We start from the raw sequence: 8,796 nt of genomic DNA on the forward strand, positions 1-8,796 counted from the left end.
GGGTTTTTATTGACAGAAGTTATTAAATTATTTTATTTTTATTATTTGTATTGAAGTCAGAGTTATTTTCCATAATTTATATTTAGAATCAGGGATTACTACATTTACATTTTTCATTTCGCTTACGTATATTGCGACAAGGGACTAAACATGTGTTTCCCTAAAAGTATTTTAATTTGTTTATCATTAAAACTTAACTTAATATTCTGCATGTAAATCCCTTCTGTAGATGATTTGTTTATATAACTCTCAACAGGCATTAGTTTATTTGTGAATCTGAATGTTCCATTTTCCATTGGAAAACATACTAACGTAGTCGTTCTAAGAGCTGTAAGATCTAGATCCCGATGTCCCTCGTCCCTTCTAACGTTCCATATCGCTTTTTACCTTCTAACAGTGGACAAAATTCTAGCACGGTCGGTTCAGGTTACATTAGTAACAATAGAACCATCATTAGTAATATACCATAGATATATTATTACTGATTATAAGGATTTGCATAAAAGCATATAATAATTTATTGTTAAAGAATTAATTAGACAATAAGGTTTTCTTTTGTAAAATCGAATTCTTTAAAATGGGATTGGGATTGACGCTGTTGACTAATCCATCTTTTTTATAATTTCGATTCGCACAATTTTTTTTAATTCACTTCAATCTCATAATGCATTTAGGTGTTATTGTTATAAGCTGCATAGACAACAGTAGTATTCTTTCTAGAAATCGATCTTTATAAATCATGCTTGGAAAATAGTCTTGTAAATAGTCTGGCTTAAATTAACATCGTAGGGAACTAAAGTGACAATTACGTTATAATCTGTTCTATTAGAAAAAAAGAATATAAATCCCAAGTTTATATATTAATGAAAAGATAATAATAAGGGAAATTTGGTCAATCTAAACTATTCCAGAGTAGAGGTTTAATGACACTGTATATTATTAGAAAAAACTATTATATTTACTTGCTTTTCCCATTTACTAGTAGCTCTGTTCCGTTTCCTTATATATATAAAGCTCCAACAAACATTTTGATCTCCACTTACTCGTTAACACTTTTCAACATTTTGGCCAGATATAGACCATGTGACCTATGAGTTGATCTGCACTTGCTCGTTAATACTCATTAACATTATGGCTAGATATAGGTTGTGGGACCTATATCTGGTTAGTCTTGCACTTACTGTTTAATGTTGTTGAATGAATTCAGGGCCTAAATGCGGTCTGTCTTAGTAGCACATAAATGTACAAATATACGAATTCCCAATCAAGGTGTAAATCTGTACTTTAATATTGATAACTGACTTTGGAGCCGGTGTATATCCCACCGATTTCGAAATTTTTTCTTAATTGATTTTTCATTTTATAACCTATTTCTTTAGTTTTGTGTAGGCTATTGTAGGTTTTCCCAGAAATATACCACCATCATTTTGTTTTATGAGTCTGCAATTTGAATCAATATATTTCTGTTTATATTTACACTTTAAAGCTGTAAAATGAAACAAGTTTACCGGTGACTAAAGTCTAGTTTCTGTTTTACTCTTGCTTTGTTATTGACATTATTTTAATAATAACAAATTACTAATACTTATTGAATAAAGAAAACTTTCAGTTTTCTGGAAAAAATTATTAAAAATATTAAAGTCTAAAACAATATTTCATTATAATTTTTTTAATATTCCAAAGTATCTTAAGCTGCTTACGTTTGCTTTTTGCCTTAAGCCGTTCCTTAATGTTCAACAATCTTTTAGTTACTGTTTTTGTAAGATTTTTTTTTAGCATATGTTAGTAATAAGCACAAAGAAAGAAGAAGAGAAATTATGCAAAAAATATAATTTAAATGAAATTCAACAAGAGCGCAAGTTGCATTTTGACACATATAAGATTTCCTTTATCTGGATTTTAATTCAGTTGTTCTTTATTTCATTTCCAGTCCATAACGACGACGACGACGACGTGTATCCATGAAGGCTTTTGTGTAGTAATTTTCTGCTATGCTTTTGTGTTTTCTTCAGCCTCTTCAGCGCTTTTCTAAAAAAGTATTTTCCACTTACTCTACTCTGTTACTCGTACTACTCAGTAGGTCGGTCTGCTCTCGGAATTGTTATCAGTAATGCGCAAACGCCCATTTTTTCAATAAGAATAATAGTAACTAAATTTCTTTTTATATATATATTATATGCTATATGTATGTATATGTGCATTTATATGATTTAAAATATTGTTGATTTTTTTCCTTGTAATCAAAATGAGTAAAAATAGTTAGAAATCTGTCACGTGATATGATTTACGTAAAACTGGTAGTTAGTTAGTAGATACTTTTATTTGTATTTCATTGCATCTTAAAATTTTGATTACCACATTCAATATGTATATTTAAATAATAATTTTTGCTCACATCCATCAATCACTACTTCACAATTATGCACTTCCCTTCTATTATTTAGACTTAATGTAGCATATATTTTTCTCATAAATGTTTCGTTTCGCGCCCGTATTAGCAACTTTCAGTTGGAATTTTTTTCCTAATCAATGAAATTTCAATGTTACTTATGCTATATCGAATAATATTTGATTAATACTACAACACACATCCGACGTTACATGAGAATGTAGAATATTTCAGCGATGAAGGTCCCATTGCCTTTTCAGTTTTTATTATTTTTAATTGAACAATAAAAAAATCTTCAACTACAATATTGATATTCTTATAACATACAGGGTGTTTGTTAGATTTTTAAGCAATATTAATTAATGTTAAATTATTTCAGTTTTTTCTTGAGATTAAATTCAGTTTTCTTCCAATTAATATATATATATTAAGATATATAAAGTCTTATAGAAGACTCAGGAACTATTAGTAAGAATGCTTTCTCATTAATAATTAATATATATACTTAAAGTAAGATGTAAAAGTTTGCTCCAACATAAGAGTAGATGGTTACTTAACTTATAACAATTGTTGGTTTAAAAGATAGTCAATAGAATTTCTGACTGACTTCTATGAAAAGAAAAGAAAATTCTATGAATGTCTTTGATTATCTAAAATAATACACCCATAGTTTAATCTTAAAAACAGTAGATATATTTTTTTTTTTTTGAGTGTAGAATTTTTTGGGATTTTTAATAATGGTGTTTTATAATACCATATAGGTATTTTATAATAAAATATAATATATAACATAATGATTTTTTCCTTTTTTTTAAGATTAGCATAAGATTATTATAAAACTAGAGCACTAAGTTAGTTACCTATTGTGCCCAAATTAACAATAAATCGAAGCTGATTATGTATTTCTAAGAGAGAGGGAACTTAAACATTATTCATGTTCAAGCCATCATAACCCAACACTCCCCCTTTCTTTCTTTCTTTTTTGCTGAGCAATCCTCAAGACACGGTTCTCATGATGAGTTTATGATAATACACATAGTTGCCATGTGGTACCACATGTGTTATGCTCTGTGATGACTCCGTTCAGTACTCCTCAGGTTCTTTCTCTTTAATTGCATGAGAAATTTCAACAATCTATTATCAGTTTCGTCTCAATACCTTGCATGTTTCCATTTCGGACCACCTTTCTTGTTATCTACTGCACTGCATTATGTTTTAGTATATTTTACTAAAATATATGTGGAAAGTATGTTTTATTTAGAAAATGATGTTATTTTCTTTTATGTGTTGATTTTGCATGAGTATTAAGAATGTACGCTACAACAAAATTTAATAAATATAAGAGCACAAGAATGTTTTCAGTAAATATTTAATCATCAATACAAGAATTACTCATTGTACCTATTTAGCTGTAGTAGAAACAGCTGTATGACTAAAAAACAAAAAGCAATTAATAAAATATTGTTTAATTTTTTGATTATTCGTTGTACTAAAAAAATATATTATTGATAAATAATAATTTTTTTATTTAATCTTTAAAACTAAAAAATAGAGAGGTGTCAGAAATAATTTGTCCAGTAGCGCGGTACGCCTGCCTGTCATTATTAGATATAAATTCTGATCACACTCAATAAATAAGTATACCTTTAAGACCATGCTTTGTTATGATTATTCATCCTTTATCTTTAATCCTTTTTGGTCAATGTTTTGCTTCTTGGTCTTTATGTTAACATTTTCCTGCTTTACATTATTAAACTTTCCTAAAATGCAAAGCGATTAAGTTAACTATGCGCGTTGGGATAACACATGGAATATTCGAAGAGCCTATTATAGCATATATACTTATAATCTACCTTGAGATACTTTTGATTTGTCTCTGTAACTCCTTTCAACGGTCTGTATTTTTTATTATTTTATACTACTTTTAAGGATATAACTTGGCCATGTATATTTGTTAATTTTGTTCTGGATCTATATTCAAGATCCATATTCAAGATACGATATATTGTTTATAGATGATATATATATTTATATATACTATCGATTTGCTTCTGTGAGCTCTGATTTTTAAGTTTACAGGTTTACAGATTTATTTATAAATATCTTTAAATTAAAAATATTTTGTTTCTAGAAGATTTGTATATAAATACAATAATGTTTAAATTAAAAAAAATAAAAATAAAAAAATTATAGTTAAATGGTTTTTAAGGGAATCAAAAATATTTAACTCATAGGTTTGATACTTTTATTGAATTCTATTAACATATTAAATTGAAGAATCAAACTGAGTTTACGCGTTTATTTAAAAAAACCTGTCGACTTGTGTTCAAATGTTCAACATTTCTATTTATAAAAATAATTTTATGGTGAATGTCCATAAATTAAAATTTTTTTTTTAAATCAGTGCTTTGGAAATATTTCAATTAAATTTTTTTATAACTTTATGGCTACAATAACTCTGAAGTATTATTTTTATCTTATCGCTGCACTGATTTTTTGTTATATTTTTTACTGCATAAACATTTATTAAGTAAAATTGTTTGAATGTTGTTTAAAAAAATTATCAGTAAAAATTTTTTATAAATGCATTTGTATTCATTTTGTTTATTAATTATAAAACGTAGTCGCATTTATATATTGAATACAAAAATATAAAAAATTCATTCAAAATTAAAGTAAGATTTTGCTAATGTAAAAAATTTTAAATGTATTTAAATGTTAAACTTGCAGTAATACATAGTAATAGATACATAGTAATGCATAGTAATAGATACATAGTAATACATACTACTAGATAAATTCGAAAAGTGGTATAGCAAGTGAAAATCCCCAATTTACTTCAATAATTTAGTCAGACATTGAGAATTGATTCAAGTTCAAATGAAATAAATCAAATTTGTCAAAAATGCTGAGCAAAATTTAAAACAATTAAATTAGTTAAAGGCAAAATATGGCATTATAAAGTGCATTTACCTGTTTGTCGATACTTGTTTTTCCATTCTTTTTTAAAAAATCATAATTGAAAATTTTAAAATTGACAAACTTAACATTAATTTACATTTATACTTGCGTATGCACGTACACATACTTTGTAATAGATTCAGTAGTTCGTGTAGCCGATCTTTTATATTATTCGATAAACCACACACTGGGAGTAAATTGGTGTGTTCTGATACTACATGATGTCAATAGGAATCCCAATAAATATATATGATATAAAAACTATCTGCTGTTATTGATTTTATTCATTATTATTATTTATGACTTGTCATTTTTAAAGTAGTATTTTATATTTTTAATAAGCTAGAACTTCTGTTGTTTATAAGCGAAAAATTTAAACTAATGAGATTCGGCAACTCTTCAAACAGCCAATTTTCTACCATTAAGGTGGTTTTGCACAGACCGAAATAAATAATAGTCAGACTGTGCAAGATCGGGGCTATATAGTGGATATATCAAAATTTTTCCGTGCCTCTTAGTGCCTCCATTATCTTCTGCCAACTTACATGTTGGTCTTGGTCCACCAATTGCAAAAGTTCATTGGCTATTTTACAGATTGAGATGCATCTTTGATATTGAAATTCTTGCATCCACTCTCGGATACTGCATTTAATCGTAGCACCCTTAGCCCGCACAAATCGCTTTTTTATAATAATAAAGCATATGCCATTGTATTTGTTTAGATATATATCACTCATTTTCAAATCAATATAACTTTGAAATCATATGTTCGTTTGATATAATCAGATAAGTGTTGCCAGGTATATGATCAGTGTTGGTACACCATCTAGTGACAGAAAATTGCAAATATTTTTTGTAAAACATAACTGTTGTTAGGGTTGAACAGTGAGATATATTTAATGCGAACAGAAGCATAGGAAAAACCACTCCAAAAAAGCATTTATTAATATAATATAATTACAATTGCGGGGACCATTTGCTGGCACTCCTCTGCGTGTAATATCCACGCCATCCTTAAAAACATTTATAAATATAATATATAGCATATATTAATCATCGAGACCACTAAGCGATATTTTGCGAGCGTCGTCCAATACGTGGTATACCACCTTGCCTTCCTCTCGCTGCACTATTAATAGGAATTACTTCTTTCACTTCCAAAAATATGAGTGTACATTATATTTAACAATGAGATTGAAACTATAATGTAAACACTACTTAGACAAGTGGTTTTTTTCTTCACTATTTATAATATATTGCATATATTCAAGTTCCAATTGCACTTAACTGTAATAATAATATTATTATATATAATAGTCTTTAATATAGATGTTATCGTAAAACTTTTCTATATCATACATTGATTTTCTTTATTTTTTTTTTTTAGAAGACAAATAATGTAGGATTTCTTGCCCTATTTTTTATAATTCTTAATATACTTGATTTAGTCATCATTTTGTAATAGCTAGCTAATATCTCTATTATTAAACTATCTATATGCCAAACAAACGAAAACATATTTTTTTCTTATGTCTACTCGCACTGGATACAGTTTGATAATACGAGTATGTAAATAAAAATAAAACCAAAACCAAGAAAAATAGCCACCTGCTTTCGCTACAGAACAACACAAGTTTGTTTAGAGAGCAGGGTCTCATATGTATCTTTTAGTGTTATTTGCACTGCTATGTGTGCTCTCATCTGTGTAAGATAGTTTTTTATGCTCTTGAACTTTTGTGAATTGATCGTTCTTTGTCTTTTTGGTCTACATAAAAGTTTTTAGATGCTTCGCTGTAAAATATTTTTGTACTAATTGTGAGCTAAAAACCTGCTTATTTTACTATTGTATTATTTAAATATACATATTCATACATATGTACAATCTACAAATATACTTTCTATTTTACATATATCTAATGTAGGTAAATAATTTATCTACGAGTATATATATTTTTAGTTAAATTCTTGGTTTTATCAAATGTATTCTATATAAGGTGTTAGTTTCTTTTTTTTTTTGTGATATAGAAGTATATTGTCAAGGCTCTCTGTCAGTCAAAGTCACTTTTCATGTATCTTTATTTTGATTGATTACCTATATAATTATGCTTATCTCAACAATATTTAATTGGTCACACTTAAAAACCAATTTTTCTAATTGTTTTTTTTTGTCCAGCTAAATTTATTATAGCAATTTGATAATTCTTAAATTGAATTGATTGTTATTAATTATTCTGTGTTCTATCAAAAAAAATTTACTGTTAGTTGTTGTTTATAGATTATTATTTATTTATTTATATGTGAGTTAACACTAAAATTAATTTTCAATTTAACTAAGTATAAGGAACTTTACTACTACGTCCTTTGCCCTGTTAAAGACTGTTATATACATATATTATAATGCTTGGCAAATATTGTTTAAATCTGTCAACGTGGTTTTTATTATTATTATTATTATTAACATAGAGTTTCTTACGTCTCACTACGATTTGAATTTTACTTATCTCGAGTATTAAATACCCAGGGATGTAGGTCTAGTTGAGCATAGTCTCTGTTATATGCCTTCGCAGATTATTGTTTGATGTATGCTTTATTTATATATCTGGAGCATTCATGATTTCGAGCAATAAGTTCAGTAACTAAGTAATGTGGTAACAATGGTAACTGCCAACAACAAATACCTTCATACGATAAGTGTATTGTTGTTGTTTTGCACAGTTACAATGTTTTTCATTTACCGAGCTCATTACTCAAGATTATGAATACCCCGATTGCAATTCAATATTCATAAATTACGAAGAATGCTTTTTGCTGTTTTCTTAATCATAGAATTTTATATATAGAGAATATGGAATATGGAATTATTGTTTATTATAGAATTTTATATATAGAGAATATAGAATTATTATTTATTATAGAATTTTATATATAGAGAATATAGAATTATTATTTATTGTAGAATTTTATATATAGAGAATATAGAATTATTATTTATTATAGAATTTTTTATATAGAGAATATGGAATCATTGTTTATTATAGAATTTTATATATAGAGAATATAGAATTATTATATATTACAGAATTTTATATATAGAGAATATAGAATTATTATATATTATGGAATTTTATATATAGAGAATATAGAAATATTGTTTATATATATAGAGTTTATAATTTCTCTTCCTATAAGAAAATCATTTAACTATATTAAATAATAAATGATTATTGTTATCATCATCATTAAGTAGTCTCTCTGGTTCAGATCTCTGCCTCATAAAAATATAATTGAGATATTTAATTGAAATTATTGTAATTAAATTAAAATTGAAATTTCATGAAAAAATTAGTTCTATTCGGTTTATTAATTTTTAAATAATTTAAAAAAAAAAACATTAAATGCTAAACAATTAAAAAAACTTTTAAATAATTTAAATGACCTAAAAAGTT

The sequence above is a fragment of the Teleopsis dalmanni genome, chromosome 2, assembly GCF_002237135.1.
Source record: "Teleopsis dalmanni isolate 2A chromosome 2, ASM223713v2, whole genome shotgun sequence".
NCBI lineage: Eukaryota > Metazoa > Arthropoda > Insecta > Diptera > Diopsidae > Teleopsis > Teleopsis dalmanni.